We start from the raw sequence: 22398 nt of genomic DNA, 5'->3' as shown, positions 1-22398 counted from the left end.
AATTGCACGAATGTTTGCTTAAGTGGAACCAAGAAGCGATTTCGGATGAATGTCTTCAACATAACATTGAATGGAAATTTAATCCGCCAGCCAGTCCTCATTTTGGTGGGCTTTGGGAGCGATTAGTCAAGTCTGTAAAGCGTGGCATGCGCGCCGTCTTGTCAGAGTCGCGTGTCAAACTCAGTGATGAAGTGTTACATACGGTAATGGTTGAAACTGAATCGCTACTTAACGGTAGACCGCTAACGCCAGCTAGTGACGATGTAGCTGATTTGGATGCGCTTACACCAAATCATTTTCTGTTGGGTCGTGCTAACCCTAATCTACCGCCAGATGTATTTTATGACCGCGAAGTATCTAGCCGACGTCGCTGGCGTCAAACACAAATCTTTGTTGATCATATTTGGAAGCGTTGGTCCAGGGAGTACTTGCCAACGTTGAATGAGCGAAAACAGTGGTGGAAATCAACTGGGTTTCCAGTAAAGGTGGATGATTTTGTACTTGTGGTAGATCATGGCCAATCACGTGGAAATTGGCCGTTGGGGCGTGTTACAAAGACATTCCCTGGTGACGATGGCATTGTGCGTGTTGTTGAACTGAAAACAAAATCTGGCCTGCTGAAAAGACTAGTTGTGAAATTGGCATCGCTCATGATGAACGGGTAGACAGCATCTTCCTAAAGATGCCCAAAACTCTGCTGATTGAACATTGTGTTTATATATCAACTGACACGTTGAAATTGACATTTGTGAATATGAACACTAGCATATTGGGCCGATAGCCACCGTATGTGAAATGATTATGAGAGTCATATTAATTTCAGGGCCGGCAAATGTGGCTGCCGAAATGGACTTCATGATGATTATGTTATTGTTTTTAGATTTAGTTTGAATTTAGATTGATTAATATTGGTATATAAAGTTTATGTTTTATAAATGAACAGGAAAGTCTTCACTTCCGGGGATTCGAGAGAACGATTGAGTACGCTCGAGTAAAGTGAGCCTAATTAGATCTGACAGTTTAAGGAAGTGTCCAGGATCTGAAGTTTATTGTGCGTGGGTGGAGAGGAAATCTGTATATTGTTATAGTAATGAAAGACATGCTTATTCCAAGGTTATTGTGTTGCTAGGCTTGGCGGCAGATCAAAAAGAATGCCTTTGACTGACCCATTGCCGCATCTTGCGTGGGCGGATGACTTCCGTTCTAAGAAATAAGTAACCTGCTTTATCTTAAGAAATATTTGTACGATTGTAAACACTTGGTGGTCCTAACAGGGACTGGTCTCTCCGAGCCCCTCCTACTCACACCCACGCTTAGCATAAATGATGAAATCTAAGTTAGAAGTAGTTTAGTGTAAAAGTAAATTCTGAAGTGTTATGACCTCTCGTGCTCCGTGAATGTATCAGCGTTGATTGCAAATATATTGTTCCTTGATGAAGTTTACTACACGGATTATATAGTAGAACTGAAGCTGTTGGTGATTCCTCGTTACTAAACAGCCAAAGGATGTATGGACTCCCCCGACAGAGCACAAGGTATTTTTCAACATTTTTAAGTCGGAGTTTTCATCACGAAATTAATTAAATTTTTGTTTTGGTTTATACCACTTCACATTATAAAACCTTCGGTAAGCAACATTTGGGCAGAGGCAGATGGTTGTTCTTCGTCGAATACATTAGGCAGGAAAGTTACTACGAACGTGGTCTTATTCAAATATGTCCTGACCTACTCGGTGAACGTACCTTCCCAGGCAGATTAAACCTTTTCACTACCTCCGCCATTTTGTCACAATGAAACGTGCAGTAATTTAAGTTAAGGTAGATATTATTGTTCAGGTTGGAAAACATGACTTAATATTGTATTGTTCTGACATATGTGGGTATTCTTTTTTAAATAATGATAGTTTTAGAACCACATCAGATGGACAATATTCTGTACAAGTAGACGATGCACCTGTTAAGGATCACATGACAGCTAAGTTTGCGAGTTGTGGTCAAGCGTATAGCCTGTCTGTTTGTCGTTTATTGTTTGTTTACTGATGTTTGAATTATCTTCCCGATAATTTTTTTCATAATTTTTGGATTGTTACATTTTCCTAAAAAAGCATTCAACGGCGGATTGAGTGCCGAGAATTTTAATACATATTCTGCTTTACTCCAACCAATCCGAACAAATGAATTTTGAAATCGGATACCCTTTCAATTTGCTGCTCGAAAGCAGATCGACCATGTTACTTTTGCATGGGCGATTTATTCTGTTTCGATTGTAAAAATTAATAAACTTGGAAAAGTTGCGAAAAATACGAACTACATGTAGTTTTCTCCACTCTGAAAGACGTTCTGCTCAGGCGTTTTCGGTATTCGATATCAGGCTACATTATTTCGGTCCAGAATACAAGTAATTAACAAGGGTTCGTGCTCCTTGGTTTGTTGTAAGTAAACCATTCATCATAAGAAGCATTTCTTCGTCTAGAAAATGCTGTTAATGCTATCACTAATTAATCACTGTCGCAGTTAACGGATATATATACATTTAACTACCAGGTTGAAGATGTTTGTATGCTTGTGTGTTTATCTTAAAATCTTTTAGTCTGGTATTGTGTCGAACATGGCCAAGGTATACAATGTTATGTTTCTGTGATTGTACCCACCTTTCAGTGCCGTGTTTCTCTCATTGTTTTGTGAACGCTCGATTTTGTAGAAACATCATGACTCATTCTTCGGTGAAGTTTGTGTCAAATACTAGCATAGTTTATTTCAGTCAATCTTTGAAGTTATAACCAATATATAGCATTGTATGGGGGCACAGCATAGAAACGTCCAAGCGGTTTGACTCTATTGTATATAGCTTACTATTAATGATTTTGGTAAATAAGAATATCAGATTGAAACTTAAAATTGCAATTGCTCGGCGACGGGTGTCGCCCTTTTTTTGGAAGGGGGGGGGGGTGTAATCGTATTGTATTTCAAGGTATTCATTTTGCACTATTCCTGTTAACGGACAGGTAGGCTCTATGCAGGACCCAGATAGGTACAGGTGAGAGGGTTTGAACTGACTGCAGCATTGCCCGGCGCATTGCGGTACGCTGCTGGCCTTATGATTGGTGGCGCAGTGGCGCATTGCAGTTCATTCCATGTATCCTGGCTGGTTGGTTCCTGGATATAAGCGGCCTCTCCCTTAGCAGCGGGAGTGAGAGAATGCAGTTCAGAGAGTGGAGTTAGTTGAGTGGAAGTTCAGTTCAGTTCATGTTCCATCTTAAGTTTCAACAAGGCTCCAAGAGATGAGAGTAATAAACAACAAGTACGTATAACAATATTCTCGTGCGGACGTTCTTCCTTGTTCGATCCATGAGTTAGTTCCCCAAGGTAGAAACCCCCAGGAGATCGGAAATGGAGCCCGATAACAGCACCTAGGCATGCTTTCTTCCTGTGGTTCTCCATTGTTTTAAAGAACAATGACTGATTTTCCCTCCAAATTGCCCTCAAATTCATGCCAAACACGGCCAAACTTGTTTGACAATGTTTGCCTGTGTTTGATAGTGTGGACAGGTCCCCAAACATTCGCCAACATGATGTAGGCTCATGTTGGCCAACAATTGTTTGCGAATGTTTGCTAGTGTAGACCAGGCTTTATGTTGTAATCCATTACAAAACATGGGTTATTTACGTCCTAGGGACCTAAAAAATACCTCTCATTATTTGATGACTCATGATACTCATGATACTCATACTCCTGTTATTTCTGCTCATGATAATCATACTTCTGCTGCAGCAGTACAACCACCTATTAAACAGTGTGACATAAGTACAGAATCTATGGTTGGACTATGTCGTAATAGTAAGATATGGACATTGTATAAGTATGCTAAAAACTTGAACCCAACAAGGTACACAACTTAAACTATTAAGTATACATTTTGTACCTATTGTAATGCTGTTGCTTATGATGATGACTTCAAAAGTCTAGAGATTAGTATTGAGAATAAAACACGTTACTTTGACACCATACTTAGAAGGCTTGGACAGAGACGTCTATCAGAAAAAGTAATAAATTATCTAAAATAGTACATTGAGTACGATTTAAAAGAATACTTCTCTGGTCCTAGAAAATGGCTTAGTAAGGAAAGGTATGAAAAGACAGTTCAGTCATCACTAAAAAAATGTGTTGATAGTCTACCTTCTAAGTTAGTTTCAGATATTGAGTCAATGGTATTTCAATTTCACTGTGGATAGTATGATTAGTATTTAGCGACAGAATTCATTAACCATGCTATTGGTAACACTCACTTAACTGATGAAAACTTTACTGATCTAAGGTTAGTTTTCTTTGCTTTGCTAAGATACCTGCATTACTGTGGTGTTAAGATCTCAATTAACTACACGCTGTTCTTACATCAAGCCTTTAAAAAGATGGATATCGATTACGTTTTACTCAATCCTTATTTATCATCCAAGGATAGAATGAAAGATTTGAATGATTTATGGTATGATTTCATTAAAAGTATTTTCTTCCAGAATTACAGGTCAGATAAGGAAGATGACGATGACTTAACTCTAGCTAGTGAACCCATACTTGCTGCTGTGGCAGAAAAAGACAAAGAGTTATCATTCATGGGTAGAACTAATACTATTCCATGTAACATAGAATGCCAGAAACTTCTCAGAACTTTACTGTTAACATAATACTAAAAAGTTTTATAAATTTAAAAAAAAGTTAAAAAGGTTAAAAAGTTTTTTTTAAAGTTAAAAAGTTAAAAGAAAGTAACATTAATTTTCTCTACAAATAAATGGAATCTAGTGTTATTGAGCAACAGGTGAAACAGATCGGTGTTCTTAGTCAACCTCCTAGTTACCAACAAGGGCAACAAAAAACAACTGGAGTTACACTCTCAGGACAAAGTCCTACTAACTTTCAACTAAATTCTAACACGAATTTAACTACTCAAGGTCTAGTTAACACTGATAGTCATGTAGTTAACACTGGTAGTCAAGGTCTAGTTAATTATAGTCAAGGTCTAGTTAATTATAGTTGCGAACTAGGTTCAGCGAACTCTCAACTAGGTTCAACTAGCCCTCAACTAAATTCCAACTACTTGACTGAAAACGGCCTTAAAGTCAAACAAGACATAGAGGTTTTAGTTGCAACAGGTAAAAGTAAGGATTTCCTTCAACTAACCTTTTTATGAATTAGATTTTATGTCAGAGAAGGAAATCATTAAATATCATAGGCTCTACCAGACAAAGATATCTGCTAGACGTAATGATTCTTTAGGTAAGACAGTACTTAAGGCTTACACTAAATTAACAAAGTTGTTATTGCCTTTTAATGATGAGGAAGAACTTTACCATGACCTTAGACACGATTACTTAGTAACGAATGAGTTGGACAAATGGTTAGGATAGGTAAGTCTTAGGATGGGGGCACTATCTGCCCTTGCCTCAACTACCCTCATTATATTAGGTCACTGTCAGGGTGAATCATCAGGACATGAAAGTCCAAAGATTGATGATTATGATGAGTCTAATGGAGACATAATTAATTCCAGTAATATAAATGAAGAGTGATCCCGTAACTCAAGTTACAAATAATGCTAAACCTTCGGTACCTAAGGAGGCTGAGAAGCAATTAGCATGGTCGAGAGAGTTGGGTAAGAGGTCTCAGGAATTTAAGAGGGTGAAAAAGGGAAGGACAACATTAAAAGTGGTTGAACCAGAACCAGAACCTCGGCCATCTGAGGGTGACAGCAACACCGAAGGTTGTGTCGCAGGATGCGATGAACCTAAAAATAGCAGTAGTACAGGAAGCAGTAATACTTATGTTTACGTAGTGGTAGGTGTTATCGTTTCAGCTGCTTTTGTTTACTTCTATCCTAAGTTTAAAAAAGGACAGAAAAGCAGCTTGCTTAATACAGATTAAAAATCATAAGTCAAACCTGAGAAGGTCGAGACAGTTCAACATGAAAATAAAACCAACATTATTTTAATGGAGTAATAAATGAATTACATCAATTAAGTCTTAATTAGCATGAGTCTGAATCACTGTAATCTATGTAACCTTCATAGTACATACCGAATGGTAGCGTAGTTATTCCGTCCTCTAGAATGAACCTCTTGTCATCAAAAGGACTGAGGCTTTTCTTGTTTACTTCTTCCAAATAAATATGGTGTTTCTCTGACCTTAAATGTCTCGTCTTGTGATTAAATTATTTACTATTTTCAAGACAGTCAACATAATCATTGAATGCAATATCTCTCTTTACTACATTCTTGGCAATAGCCTTCAATTTCTTAGAATCTGAAAACTAATCAGATTCGAGCTTTGCTCTAGAAGATTCTTGCTTTGCTCCTGACACTTTGTCATGTTCTCTGGACAAAGTCATAGTCTTGGTTATGTTAGCATACATCTTACTTCTAAGTGCAATAAATTCAGTCATCTCTTCTCCTCCTAGCTCATCCTTAAAGTAACCGGGTACCTTCTTCTTGCTAGTGTCATGGAATGGGTGGGATTTTATCCCGAGAGCAGAGCCCGAGTGTTCTTTAGGGTAGTTACTGAAGTCAAAATAATCCTTCAATCCATTCTGGTATTCAGTTAAGTCATCAGTCTTGATCTTCAGTACAAAGGAATATGTGTCCAAGTACAGTAGTTCAAGGTTTTTCTCGCAAAAGTATGGCTGAATCACTTCATAGTAGAATTCATACATCAGTAACGTAGACAATTCAAGTAATGTAGCTCCTATGTAGATTGGTTTATTAAACTTCATTGATGTTTCCTCATGCTAATAGCAGCATTCTGTTCGTCAAATATGCATGTTGATGAGAACTTCGGATTGGCCATTACACTCCTGGCTCTCTCATCATCTGTTACTAACTCAATCTCCATCCTGTTCCTTATGTTCTCACAGGTCTTACTGTAGAAAGCATTTTTCATCAGTTTAAAATAATCTTTCTCGAAATCAGTCTTATAGTCCATCCTCCTTTTAGTGTTAAAGTCAATGTAGGACACTAACCACTTAGACTGCTTGAAACTCATCACTGAATAAACTCTCTTCAGTTCCATTCCATGTTTAATGTAAAACTGTAGCATCTTGTAGTGAACTATGTAGTTGATCTTATCCTTTTGTGTCAGTATCAGTTTCTCTACAGTTGATCATTTCTCATCACCCAGTAACTCTTTCTGGTAAGGGCTTCAATGAAGAGAGATCCAGGACAGAATGGAAAATTCCTTGACTTGAACTTTATGTTACTAGGATAACCCAAGTCTACCTCTAAGATAAAACCTACGTCACTGTCACTAGGTATCGACATAACCCAGCTTAGATGGTAACTCACATTTTCTTCAAGCTCCTCAATCATATCAAAACGACCATAAGGTTGAGGTTCCATCATAGCCCACCCGTAAAAGTTATTAGCATCAATGAAGATTAGCTTGTGTTGATCATCGCCCTTAACTTGTCATAACACCTGAAATGCCACCTCTTATTGCCTTTTCAAATGTAAGTAACATGTTGGTATCTGTCAGTAGCTCTAGGTTTTTTCCTGTGTATTTCAAACCAGCTTACCATGTGCTGAGTAACAGTGACATGGATCAATCTGAAAGTAGTTTAAATTTACTTCCCTGAACTTTTCAAATAAATCTGCCAGAAGTAACACATCAGTTTTTAGATAAAGGTCAATTAATTATCCTTGATTTCTTAGATTAAAGTTACCCATATGGCTTTAGCTTCATCATAGGCAGAATCAGATCCCATTTCATTCTTTAATTCATCGAAGAACATACTTCTCTAGATAGGATACATTGTAACTTTCATGAGAAGTGTGAAAGGAATAAGGAACTTATCCTTTCTTCCTCAATAGTTTGAAGTCAGTAGCATCAGGGAACATCTGTCTTGTTATCTGTCATCGTCTACCATTGATTTTGTTATGTTATCTAAACTGGACTGTAGAAATCTGTATGAGTCTAAGAATCTGAAACACCCGAACTGAAATGAAATGTATTGTTCTGCTGTTTTGGCAAGTAATTTATGTTTCCTATTTTGAGGTAATTTAGTCATCAAATCTTTAATGAATAGGTGAGAATCATAATTACTTTGATTGTGAAAAAACACTGGAACGAACATGGCTTTCTTTTTATTCAGATTGCAAGAGCTGTGAGTAGCACCTCTAAAACTACCACTGTAGTGATCATGGTCCTTGACCTTATCATACCCTAGCAACTGATTGCAGTACTTAGTAACATTGTGTTTCTTTGTGATACCTCTCACAGTCTTCATCTGTCATTGTTAGAGGAAAGTTACTGTTCAATGAATTAGAGAATTGTTCTTTCATTTTGATAAGCCAATTACAGAACACATATACAACATCAGAGCCTCTATGATTTAAATACTGATTATTGTAAATATATTGATAATCAAAGTTAACATAAACTCCAACTGCTAATGCGTTCTGTTTAAAAAGTTGATTACTAGTACTCTCTACTGATACTTTAGGTATGTTTATTGACTCAAAATCTGCATATATAACAAAAGGAACTATATTCTTTATTGAATGTGTTTCAAACTTGAGTTGAGACAATTTACTATTTGGTTCTGGTAAACTAATCTTACAATATTCATGTTTATTACATTTCTTCTTATGATTCTCAAGTGCAGATATACGATAAAAGTAATTCATGCATCTCCTGCAGAGATACACAGTATTAGTACCAGTCCTGAAGAACATATTGATGTCTGTTATGTACATGACATGGCCCTTGAAATAAAGCAGATCGATGACATCATCATCGTCATAGTTCTTACCCTTCCCGGACAGGGAGAGAGGTTCGAGTTTTGCCTCACGTATGTTTTTAGCAGATTCGTTCTGTAACTTGAACACATTGATCTTGAGATTGTTGTCACTCTCTATCTTAGGGATATCCTTTTGAACACATACATGAAATGAGTCGATCTTAATCTCAATTTCATACATCTTGCAGGGTAAATTTCTGTTGCATTAAAACGTGTTTGCCCCTCACATTAAATGCTGTTGTGGTATTTAGCGGCCAATAGACTCCAGAGCAAACACTTCTGATCATTTGTTTCCACATTTGTGACAGCTTTAGTGTTAAATGGTTATCTAATGTAATGACCACCTTTGCACCATTTGTAGGTGTTGTAGAGCCAAGCTCTGATAAGAAGTGATCATAGGCTTTAATCATTATATCACCGAGACCTGCATTTTGACTTGTGTAAGGTTTGATAATGTAGACTTTGAATATCGAATGATATTGTTTATCAGGTTGGCCTGGGCGATTTGCAATATTGCCATGTAAGTTAAAAGGGAGTATGGAGAGCAATAGCTAGGCGAACTGATCGGAATCGCGTCTTTGAGGCCTGGTGTTCCGACTCAATTCCCGATTGGTCTATTAAAGTGACCTTGATATTGGAAGATTGACGTCATGGGCATATGTTACTACAGATGTTCACCTCGGATCTTCTATCGTTCCGAGGGAGAACAATGACCCGTTAGCGAACTACGACATGGTGGCCGGTACGGGGATATTTTCACTGCAGTAGAAGACAATGTAAGAATATTTATTACGATACTATTGGAGCTATAAGGAAGGATTTTTGCGTTTGTTGGCAATTTATAAGAAGAGAAATAACTACTGTCAATCGAAAAGTTTTAAAATGACTGTTCAATTGCACTTTGAGCTTGAGCTCGCATTACGTTCTCTTGGTCTACACATACCTCAGTCTTCATGGAAATCCAGGGTTCCGGAGATAAATGGATATTGACTTTCGAGTGGAAAATATCTAGTCGTAAGATACTGCCGTTTGGAGACAGGGTTCAGCATGTTCAGGGAAACCTGATCAAGCCACTCCTGGTGACAAGGAAATATGCATGTAAATCGCGATAGGAAGCGGCTGTTGGAATTCCTTGAGAGAAAAAGAGCAATGACCAACGTCGGGAAAAGTGCTGAGGAATTACCGAATATAGTAAGTTAGTAGAAATCTGACAATAGTGTACTATATAGATGCTGTCCCGTTTGAATCCAGCATCACGGAAGTGGAACCGTCAAACAAAGACTGTAAATCCTTCACACGGGACCAGCAATTATTGAACACTGGCATGCAGACAACTCTATGCAAAAAAGAAATGGTGCATTTCCAAAATAACGCGTTAAGCAATTCAAGTCGAATGCCAGTAAAAATTTGCATGCAGATGAACGAGACCGTCATAAAACAGGACACACCAATGATCCACAGACCGGGTCGAACAATCACAATTCTTTACCAACTCCGAGCATGCCATTTCTCGACACAAAAATCACTGTAAGTAGTAGGTATAATGTCCCTTTCAACGCCAAAAATCCGAGGCCCAAAGTCCGAGGGTCCCGTTGCGTTGAAAGGTGCATCATTCGACGCCCGCGACAAATGCCCTCCCGTGATATTGTGCTTGAAGATTTTTTTCCGCGCTTCGTGTAAGCGCTCAAAAATTTGGCGCTATCCGTCCGCGCTGTCCACGGGAGTGCATTCGTCGCGTAGCAGAGTACAAGCAGCCCGATGCCGTAACGAGCACATATTAATGTGCACTCTTATTCGCGCTCCTCCTGAGGTTTTACGGGCTGCTGTCATAAGCCGAGCGGAGAGAACAGTGTGGATCAATTGGGGTCTCCACCATCCGGAAAGTATGTTCGGGGCAAATAGCCTACTAAAGTATTCCGTTGCTATAACTGGGATGTTATCAGTGTCTAGGCAATCCTTGTCATCCACTATGCATAGAGACTGCTCATCCTAGCTAAAATTATGACGCGAATTGCCTCGACTCGTCGCCACATTTTAGGGGTCCCGTCTCCTCAATGTCCGTTTAGCTCCCAAGCAACGAGGTCTGTCCTCTTCGTCTCGCATGGTGGCCGGGTTCGTATAGCGCGGGAAGAGGAGGACAGGACAACTCTCTTGCGCCACCCTTTTTCTGATGGAAGGGTGGATATTTTGACACGCACATGAAGAAAGAACAACTCATATACGACGTATTTGTGATATGGAAAAACACTTTTATTTCTAATTTCCAAGTACACATTTTCAAATCTAGAAGAGAAATAGAGACAGAGCAATATTGAACATGACACATTGAAGCGCATCATGCATGTTCGTTTTCCCTTTTTATTTCGTTGCTCCTTCTCTGGAGTGGGAAGTCTTAGTGGCAATCTCTAACATGATCTTATAAACAACTGAGAAAAAGGGAATTTTAGCAGCGAACACTTTCTTAATTTCAAAACGTGTATTGACTTAGCGGCACCCTTGTGGTTTGTCTATCAATACAATTCAATTCAATTTATTTCAACTGATTTTTAGGCCACATTTTTTGCAGCATGAAAATATAGACACATACATCGGGATAATACAATAGGAAGACACGTTGATACTTATGTACATAGTAATACACATACACTAACGCCTCTGCTCTTTTACTTTTTGCAGATACGTGGTCGATAAATTTCGTAAAATTTCATAACGTTTTGTAGACATGATATTGATAAATAATGATAGAACGGTTGGTCGTACAAATGCAAATACAAGACATACAAATCTTGTATCAATCGTAACCAGTATTTCTGAATATTGGCTTTGCAATAGAAAAATACTTACCGCGGCCGCAATCTCCCAAAGCCGCAGTATTATGGATCTTTGTTGAAACATTCATAAAACGCTTGCATGCATAATAGTGTACTCATTCAATTGACGTGAACTCTTAATGGCCCCATAAGTCAAGATCGGGGATATCTTTGTGTCAAAGATTTAAAAAAATAAACGGTTCGACAGCTCACAAAAAAATCTCTAATGAGCGAAGACATTGGGCAACTGCTCTCTTGCCTTTCTCTGCTACATGATACAAACAAGAGAATGTACCTTTCTAATAGACAGACAACGGGAGCGATTGCTTTTCACTCATACACCAGTATTCATATGTTCAAAGTACAGGCTGTATAATTCATTTACAAAAAAATATATACAACAACAGCAACAGTGATCCCGGCAGTGATCCTTTAACATTTACGGCACCGCCTATCATTGGGAGCAGGAATATCTGTCAAATGCATGTTACCGCACGGAAGGATAATAAGGTGGGCGATACAGTCTGTTTCGTTACAAATGTTGCTTTCTTATCGAAGAGTTAGTTTGTTTTAAGCTGCGCGCGGTTGTCTTATTTGCGTATTTCTTTGCCAAATATGTTTTGTAAAGGTAAAATTCATACTGTGCTAGTGTCATTCTTTCTGGTATGTGCTGTGGGGTTTTTTTCGCGATCAAAGGAATACAGTATTCTCGCGGATCGTAGATGACATGAATGGAGCTCTTCGTGCAAGATGTTTTTAAAGGAGTCCTTCTCCTCCCTGTTTTCGTTAAAAGTCATTGTTTTTTCTTGTCCCCACGTCCTTTTCCACATGGCTTTCCGCTAAACGGTTTGATAGCTTCTGTCAAAACAGGCAAACAGTGCATTAGACAGCCCTTACAACTTTGCAAAGCTGTGGTTTTTTTGGTCGAAGAAACAGTGAAATTTTGTCATGGCTTCTTCATTTTTTTTCATGCCCACAATAAAGGTCTCGACAGCTTTTTCTTCCCGCGCCATGAGTTTGTCTACAGAGGCCTTTCGTGAAACAAAATCCTTGTGGTATTTTTCGCATTTTTCAGCCCAAGGTTTTATCTTTTCCAAAGCGACCTTTTGTTTTTCGTGGACAGAACAAATGTTTACAAAATCTTCAATAATGTGAGGATATTTTAATCTATTCTTTTTCGACTCAAATATTGGACGAAGACATTTTTGTACGAAGGCTTTTTCATCGCCTGAACAGCATTCATGAGCGGAAGCTCCAGCTTGTTGGGGAGTTATATCATTGAAGGCAAGTTGTTCGTTTAGCTGGTTACGCAAAGTGATAACATCCTGTTCTACATTATACGCTTTCGGAAAAAGAGCCCCACTCGACAGGGATAATTTTTCGACTGCATGTGCACCCGCGGCCCCCTGGCTTGCTACTCCATCCGATTCGGTTTCGGACGCAGTTTCCACGCCGTCACTGGACAAGTTCAAATCGGCTTCCAAGCTGACAGCGCCGCGTTCTTCGTTCTCATTTTCAATAGAATACATTTTTTTGTGCGCAACGGCATTGCCTGTATCATCAATAAAACAACTATCTGCCTTTCGTTTTTTGTTCTCAGAAAGTATGTTTTCAATCTGATTCGAAGTTCTATTGAATCCATTATCAATTGCTTTAATCGCACTATCTTCCTCGCTATCATACTCATCACTACTGCATTCTAAACTAGTTTTCATGACTTTCACAACATCATTTGGGGCAATAGAAATATTTAAACTGGCCTCTGCTTTCAAAGGACTAGCCCCTCCCCTAATCGAACCGCCAAAATGATAACATGATATTTGAATGGTAAAATCGTCCAGAGTATCGATGATGATTTTAATCAGCTTCATCAATGAAGGACGTTCTGACGATTTAAAGTGTTTGAGCGTTTTTCGAATGCATTTTGTAAATCTTATGAACTTTTCTTCTGATGGCTCCATAGCCGCGACTATTTTTGCAATGATATCCTCAATCAATTCTGTCATGATGTTTCTATTATCATCAAAAGCAAATGAATTTGTCTGTGATCATCCGAGAGACTCCGTCTGTTGGCAAGTTCAATTCATGATGAACCAGATTTTCTTCCAAGAATTCGAAGACAATTCTTTTTTTCTCCGCAAAAAGCTCAATTTTAGTAAAAACAAAGGTACATCGAGAGGTATAAAACTGAAAATGAGCTCCCGCGTCTCTGAATTCTAGACCACGCATGGACGGCTTTTCCGTTGCCTCCGAATCTAATTAAACAAGCGGTCTTTCACCCCTGTCTGCCTCGGGTGCATAAAACGAATCGATAAAATATAGTAGCGACTGTACGTCGCGTTGTCTAAAACAAGAAGTTAACGCACTGCTTGGAAAATTACCTTGAATATTAACAATTCTCCCTTTGCATTTAAGCTTTCGTCTTGGCGGCCGTGGTGTCAAATAAGAATGTATTTCTTTCAAAATGTGTTCATAAAGTTTCTTGAAATTTTCGCTTTCAAGCCAAGCTTCCATATTTGTTCGCAGATGCAAAGTAATGTGTAATTTCTTACTAACCCGGTAGGAAATGTCAGTAAAACGTCGCGTAACATAACCGTCTTTAACTGTTAGGAAATATTTTTTTTGAAAAGTGATAGATTTCAAACTTGTATTTTTCAAAAAAATGAAGATTCTTTAAGGTCAAAGTGAAATATAACCTGTTTGATGGAACTAACTATTGTATCATTCATTCAGCTTTATGGGGGTTATGGAAGAAACTTAAGTTTTTTTCCAGCGCGTGCACGGGCATACAGTTGTTGTTGTATATACTTTTTATGAATGATTATATACTGTACTTACAAATACTCAGTCTTACATGTAATTCCCTTTAGAATTCCTGAAGTCATAAACACTAGTGAATGAAACAGTTGTAGTACACAGTCACGCCCCAAACGTTGAATGATATATTGAGGCTATACTGTATGTGTATGAGAAAACATCAGGTCGAGCTGTCCGGAAAGAGAAAACGAGGGTTGACGTTAGTTTGCTGTCAGAGAATATCGCTTACGATCATGTAAAGTAATGTGTAGTTTTTTACTAACCCAGTAGGAAATGTCAGTAAAACCTCGTGTAACATAAGCGCTTTTACTGTCTGGAAATATTTTTCAGAAATGAAGGCTCTATAAGGCCAAAGTGAAATATAACCTGTTTTATGGAACTAAGTACCGCGTTCACGTGCATACAGTTGCTGTTGTTATACTTTTTATGAATGAATATATATGTACTTACAAATACTCCTACATGTAATTCCCTTTTGAATATTCCCGTACACTCATGCTTCATCCGTTGAATGATTTTGTGAAAACATCAGGTCGAGCTGTCTGGAAAGAGAAAAACGAGGGTTGATGTTAGTTTGCTGTCAGAGAATATCGCTTACGATCATGTATCACACGCTTTTGTTCCGACGACGTGCTCTTTGCTTTTTACTTCACATGATCAGAAATTGATGTAATGAGACAGACTAAGTACAGCGTGTCCTTGTCGCATTGTATAAATAGTCAGCCTTAGTGCTTGTCTATTTTGTTGAGATGTTATTCTGGAAAATCAAATAGAAAGGATATGATGAGTTGAAAAACAAACAAGATGACATTGTAAATGTCTGATGGTTCCCGATGTGCTGAATGTTGAAATAAAGTTCTGTTGACACTAGTTTTAATTCGAATTGAATTTAAACCTTAAATTCGTATTAAGTGTTCACACTGAAAACGGTGTGGCACGATGCGGAACCGGTTAATCTCATGTTCAGCATCTCTGTAAGCCAGAGACTAAGGATTTCGTTTTATTTTGATCTGGTAGCATGGAGTATCGAAAATATGCTACGCTCTCGTCATTCTGTGACGTCATCATACACATTTCTTGTAAAGCACCTCCAAAACATGTTCAAATATCACAAGAAATACACTCAAAAATAGCAACAGTTTTATGTTTCAAGGTGATCAGATCTTGACCTCAAACCTTCAAAATCACTGCATAATCTAAACTGCCACCTATCATAGGCATAGGTTAAGGCTCCACAACTCAACCCCTTCGACAGACCGAGATAGGAGAGGATGCCTGCTTCATAACTTTCGACCTTGCCCTTGACGTTTGACCTTCAAAGCATCACAGAAGATATAGATTGGCATGTTGTTCCCGTGTCATAGACTAAACAGTTGAAATATCAGTGGTTTCATTGGCAGGTGATTTGACCTTGACCTTGACCTCTGACCTTCAAGGTCATTGCATAACCTGAATGGGCAACCTCAATAACCTGGGCATAGGTGAAGGTTCCATGACTCTACTCCTCCCACAGACCGAGCTAGTTCAAATTATCAAAATTGATATATGAAAATCTCATGATATCTTAATGATCCAAATGCCTGACACTGTACATTTTCATGTCATTTAACTCGTTGGTAACTACACATTACCTAGACTTGGTTGCACATTGCTAACTTACTCAGATGTCAAGATATCTCAAAATATCAAATTCGATATATCAATATCACCATGACCCTGATAACTGAGATTGAATGTGATGCACTCATTGAAATCAGGCACATCAATAACCTAGGGTAGACCTTGTTTCCAAACTTCTAACTTGAATAGGGACAGAGATATTCGCATCTGAAAAGTGTGACAGACAAAATCTCACATCTCAAAATGTCAATTTCACCATGATCCCCGTGTCGTAAGTTGACAATGATGGGCTCATTAGATTGCTAGTGTCCACAAACCTAGGGGTAGGAACTGTTTCTAGACCTCTAACCCTCATTTTAACTGAGCTGTGACAGTCATAAGACTGGACAGACACACAGACACACAGACACACAGACACACAGACACACAGACACACAGACACACACACACACAGACAGACACCATGACCAAACACAATATGGTTCCTGTTCTGAAAGAACCAGGAACCATAATAAAAGCCTTTCGTTTAGTAGAGACAGTAATTTTGTGTGTCCTTGTGAGTAACCAAATAGGCCTATTATACCTTTTAATCGGGCGGGCAGCAAGGGCTGTTTGTATCTGCATGGCGTTTGAAGAGAAATATGGGGTCGCATGTTATTTCATTTCCCAAAGGAGAGATGATTATTATTGTCGAATCAAAATCATACTGAGCCGACAGAACTATAAAAATGAAGGCCCTACCTTGATTCACGATAACATAATGTTTATCGGCTTTGGGGCGCTTGTGTATAAGCCATCATCGCTCTGAAAGAGAAAATAATGGACGGATGTTACCCTTTAATCGGGCGGGCAGCAAGGGCTGTTTATATCTGCATGGCGCTGGAAGAGAAATATGGGGTCGCATATTATTTCATTTCCCAAAGGAGAGATGATTATTATTGTCGAATCAAAATCATACTGAGCCGACAGAACTATAAAAATGAAGGTCCTACCTTGATTCACGATAACATAATGTTTCTCGGCTTTGGGGCGCTTGTGTATAAACCATCCCTCTGAGAGAGAAAATAATGGACGGATGTTACTAAGTCTGTTTCTGAAGACTTTTAGCCGCGCTGCTAACTAAACGGAAAAATAACAGTTATAAGGCCTACCTTTTATCCCGATTGCTTCTCAGCAAAATGTGTGTGCGAAAGTTGCCCGCATGTGCGAAATGGGGGAAGTTTTGCCCTCACAGCCCTTTATAAAGGTTGAAATATTCCATTTTTGACCAATCATTGAGGCTAAAAGTGTAGATTGCCAAGCAAGGAGTCACGAGACCATAATAGAATATTTTCGTATTGATTTACAAACGAAATTCTTGACCTAAAGCCCTTCGAACTGATCAAGGCACCTCCAGGCACTTTTGAAATTATTCTCAAGAACAATCTCCCACTAATTATATAGGGCGCTTAATATTTCATCACAGATCCAAGTTCAGATTTGATATAACTTGGTCAAAATAACAGCGAGTAAGTGCGAAAATGACTTTTTTCCTGTTCAGGATTCATTGTAAAACAATTAGGTACTTTAACTTCAACTTTCGGTCACCAAATAGCTCTCATTAGATTGTGCGTATTAGAAATGATGCCAAGAGAATAAGTTCAGAAAAGTTTTTTCGTTGTTGCCAGAACAAAAAACAATTGTTATCGTTCCAAGGACGGCTGGAAAAAGGCCTAATTTAACATGCCGGTTAACTAGCCTCTCACTAGTACATTCTACCTTTTTTGAAATGACACCAAAAAATAATTTAAACAAGAGCTTGATTTGGCTCATTGACATACTAACTAGCGCGCTGTGTTTTATCAAAGTGATCTTAAACTCATCAACTAGGTAAACTGTGCAAAGTAGTTGAGAACATTTAGTTCTGCAATCAGATAATGAGTTCGTCTTACATCTCGTCCAAGAAACAACAATGAGAAGATATTGTTGGACTAAGTATCTTCTTTTTTTCCTGTAGCATTTCTAGTAACCTACCTCTCATTATATTCTTCGTATCAGTAATTTGTTTTCAATTACAAACTTGTTCTACTTTGTGGAGAAAATCATTTGAGTAGGCCCAGCATATTCTCGTCACAAGGCTATTACGAGCAAAATGATGTTTGCTGTGGTGGTTTTTCTCCTAACCATGATGTGATACGATAGAATTAAATCAACGCATTGGCATCGCCGATTGTTGCTTTCAATACGACTGATTTTGTTAGTGTGCATTTCGTCATCATGTCAGACGACCAAGTTTTATTCTATAGACCAAAGATTGTGGATGAAAAAAATGATGATGATGAAGCTGAAACACTAATTTTTCACAAATTGAGTGACTTAGCTTCTGCCCCGGAAAGGGCGACGGCACATTCAGTGGGTTTTGATCTGTCTAGCGCCCATGACTACACGATTTTGGCCGGTTGCTCGCAACTTGTCCGCACAGATTTACAACTCGTTCTTCCAAGAGCGTGTTATGGTCGTATCGCGCCTCGCTCAGGTCCAGCCTTAAACTATATGATAGCCGTAGGCGCAGGTGTAATCGATTCCGATTTTAGAGGCAATTTGGGTATTTTGCTATTCAATCATCATCCGAAAAACGAATTTCGTATTCGACACGGCGATCGTGTGGCCCAACTTATTTGCGAAAGAGCCCTTATGCCACGTATTCGAGAATCCAAAGATGAATTGCCCTCAACCCCGCGCGGCCAAGGCGGTTTTGGATCAACTGGCGGTTATTCTACGAGGATTTAAGAAGCCGTGAAATGAGCTTGTGATAAAAACGGACCATCCAAATGTAACGCTCAAAGTACAGGTGTGTTGTTGTCACTATGAGAGCACAATTCACTTTTGATGTTTTGAAAAAGAAGCCCCATGATTTGGGGTGGAGCCGTTCACTGAAGTCTACTGCGGCATCAGACATGCATTATAATATTAGTAGGCGAAATAAGAGTTGCCGATGTCCAGATTTTGCCTTGACTTCGATCAAAGATGTATTAGAACGTGTCTGTTATTTTGGGAATCTCTGCCCCCTATGTAGAGTCGACTGTCCCTGTTGGAAGACAATGCAAAGAGCTTTTGCACTACCTGATATTTTATTGTTTTCGTTGCAATCATTAGTAAGCAAACAATTGATAAGAAAGAACGCATCTCCTGATGAAAGAAAGAAAACACAAGAGACGAGTTACTCTATCCTTCGTTCGGGTTTACAAATAGATCTTGTCGCCTATCATGTCATGCAAAATATATTCTGTTTCGTGCCAGAGGAAGGGTCTAACTACGCCAAAATCTAACTGAGACAATAGCTAGGCGCCTACCATTTACTAAGAATATTTCAAGGATAGCTTACTTTAATCGTGACCAAATGGAGGAGCAGGAACAAGATACGTATATCGTGTGCCCCTCAAATACGCCCGTACAAAGGGGAAGTCGGCCCAACACCAGTTCGAATTTTAGGATTCCTTTGGCGAAGCCGCTCGATTTCACGATGTCGCCTTTTGCATACGAATGTGGCATCGCGGAGGTCTACTACGCACATTCTTGGTCAAGCGAGATCAACGTTAAGAGGTGTACTTACCAGATAGCGCTGGCAGATTTAAACAAACCCGACAAAGCGCCCGTATTGCTTGATGCCTGCGCGCAGAGCAAGAAATGGGTCTCGTCAATTGAAGATTTGATAACGGGGCTAAATAGACAGAAACCAGTTCAGTGGAGCGGTGATTTTCTTCTCACGCGGAGCCAACACGTAGCCATAAAACTGAAACACGGCGAAGCCATTTTGATGGACACTTACTTAGCAGAAATGCTCGGTTTTGCGATAGCGAAATATTTTCACGTCGATGGAAAAAATTATTATACCCAAGAGTAATTCTGAGGCTAAGAAAACGACACCAGTACACACTGTTGGCAAATACAGTATTGGGGGAACATCCGGCAAAGGAAACCCAGTGACGGCGGGCCCTTAAGAGGGCAACAAAAGTTCCGAAGGAGGGGACACCGATCGCACTTTTACAAGCGATGATTTTGGCAGGTCAGACGAAAGTATGGATGATGATGATGATGATGATGATACGTCTAGTTTACAAGGAGATAAGGCGGCCGTGAATTTACCCCCTCCGTCGAGGCGTTTTTATCGCGTTGTAGCGGAACGAAAATGTTATTTAATGTCCTCGAAGTATGCACTATTCTTTTACTCGAATTTAGTAAAGCCAACACAAGTGGGAAACGTTTTGTCCCCTTGCTACGAACGATACCCACACGCCCGGAAGAACACGGCAAATATATCTCTAAATTGTTTGAAAGAATACGCTACAGACCCCTGAGTGCAAAGTTTTTTCAATTCATAGAAATTAACATTTGCGACGATATGGGAAATCTAATCGATTTTAAATTCGGTAAAGTCATTGTGACATTACACATTTGACGCCAGCGGCGCCACTAGATGAAAGGCAGACGAGAGCTAGATTACCCGTTGGCCTTGTAAATAGCACACATCATAAAAAAACCAGGACAGAATCATTTTTAAGCGACAGATGGAACGTGAGGGCTCTATCACAGAGGGAGAAGAAATTAACGTTTACACGTATCGGTTGAGTGTTCGTGTCACCCTCCGCATATCAGCACCCATCAACGCGCGGTTGCAAAAAATATCGCTAATTAACTTCGACGCGGAAAACCGCATCGATCTGACTTCAGAACAAGCCCAAGAGATGCTGTGCATGAGTGAACAGTTAAAAGATGCTTTTTCGGGCCAACACCATTCAGACGAAGAACATCACTATTCGCTCCGTGCAGTAGGACTGCTTGTTAATTTCACCAGAAGGAATAGGCTAGAAATACAAAGCTTGGACAAGTGCCGCCGAATTTCACTCAAATTGCGTGAATTTCGAAACTTTTAAGAGCCTACGGTGAAGTTCAGAGAAAATTGCATTTCGTAGGTGATCATTTGAACCAACAAGAAGCAATCGAATGTCATTTTTGCACACCAGACACCTAACACCGGATTTCATCAAAGTTTTATATTCAAACATCATGCGGCGTGTTATTAATATTTCTTCGCTCAATTTAAGTAATATGGGCTTTCGAAATCTCGAAGAGTGGCAGTTAGCATCTCGTCGGCACGTGTACATCGGATGAAACTTGACGCATTATCTGAGAGATTCGGAGATATTGCGCTGTGGCACGAATAATACGAAGATGACTGCAGAAGAACAACGCAAACGTCAGAAACGCTTACTTCAAGCCGTCAGGGATTCTATTCGCTGGCAGAATCTGTACATAATTGACGAAAATACCAGCCGAGAACGCTCTTTGAGGTTTTATAACGAGTACATACGGCGGAGAAATCTTCTCCGTTACATTCACAAATTGTCGCATGCAGTTCTGGGCTGTTGGTGCAAACCAGAGCGCTGCCACGGAGATCTATTGAAAGCATTGCACGAAAACGAATGCCCTATTTGCAGGACTGTTGCATGCTAAGTCAGAAATAGTTGCCCGAAGTGATCACCAGGCCATCTGCAAACACAAAAAGGAATTAAAGTGATAGAGGTTGACGGAGACGATACCCGTTTGCGGCAGGACGGCTTGAAAATTAGTGATTTTCGAGGTCTATTTTAGGACCTTCCTCTCTCTCTGATAATGGCGCTCGAAGAAGAATTTCGTTTAAAAGTGTTCTATAAGAGCCAATTAAAAGACTTGTTACAGACATATTTTCAAGAAATCATCTCGAAATTCGAGTCCCATCTACACGAAGGTTCGGGCTGGGTTTTTGAACATGTGAACGCGTTGAGATTAACGGTGGCACAGTTTGAGCCCCTGAGGAGTGGCACTTCGCATCCACACCCTTTCTTACCCTCGGCGGTGAGAAATAAACGCGCTTGTATTCAGACGAAATTTGATTACGGAAATGACGATAAATGTTTTTTGTTCTGTATCGCGGCCAACTCAGAACGCCTGGCAGGAGGTCGCATCAGATCGGACAGGCAGTTTGACATGAATTCATGGGAAAGACGTACGAAGCTCGATTTGAGTAATATTTCCTATCAAACTAGCATAGGTCAGATTTCAACTTTCGAACGACGGAACAACCTCTCCATTAACGTTTTTCGTTGGCTTTCGAACGAGAGTCATGAAGTTGCTGGCACAGCAGGACGTCATGCTGTACCGTTGCAAGTACTGCATCTTTCAGCAAACAGGAGATCAATTCCGGAAGAGAGGCATATTGACTTGTTGTACTGGCAAGATTTTTTCTGATCACAAATCTGAGTAGGTTAATCGCCAACGGGGCTAGTGGTCGCCACGGGAAAAAAATCGTTTACAGATCGTTTTTGACCTGCTATTCCTCAAAGAGTAAAA

General features: G+C 39.4%; 1 protein-coding gene and 1 long non-coding RNA gene across 2 annotated transcripts in view; one reads left to right on the top strand and one right to left on the bottom strand.

The window, feature by feature from the left end:
- The window catches only part of LOC135502218 (ankyrin repeat and KH domain-containing protein 1-like), a 334848-nt gene that overhangs the window by 247329 nt on the left and 65121 nt on the right, over positions 1 to 22398 (top strand). The gene's annotated exons all lie outside the window — the stretch shown is intronic.
- On the bottom strand, positions 16866 to 17225 carry LOC135502449 (uncharacterized). Its single transcript, XR_010449768.1, has 3 exons — positions 17181 to 17225; positions 17022 to 17081; positions 16866 to 16908 (listed from the first exon to the last, which is right to left on the bottom strand). It is a non-coding gene; the product is annotated as an uncharacterized LOC135502449 (long non-coding RNA).

The sequence above is a fragment of the Lineus longissimus genome, chromosome 18 (assembly GCF_910592395.1).
Source record: "Lineus longissimus chromosome 18, tnLinLong1.2, whole genome shotgun sequence".
Classification (NCBI taxonomy): domain Eukaryota; kingdom Metazoa; phylum Nemertea; class Pilidiophora; order Heteronemertea; family Lineidae; genus Lineus; species Lineus longissimus.
Note: the sequence above shows the minus strand (reverse complement) of the source record. Positions and strands in the feature narration are given on the sequence as shown.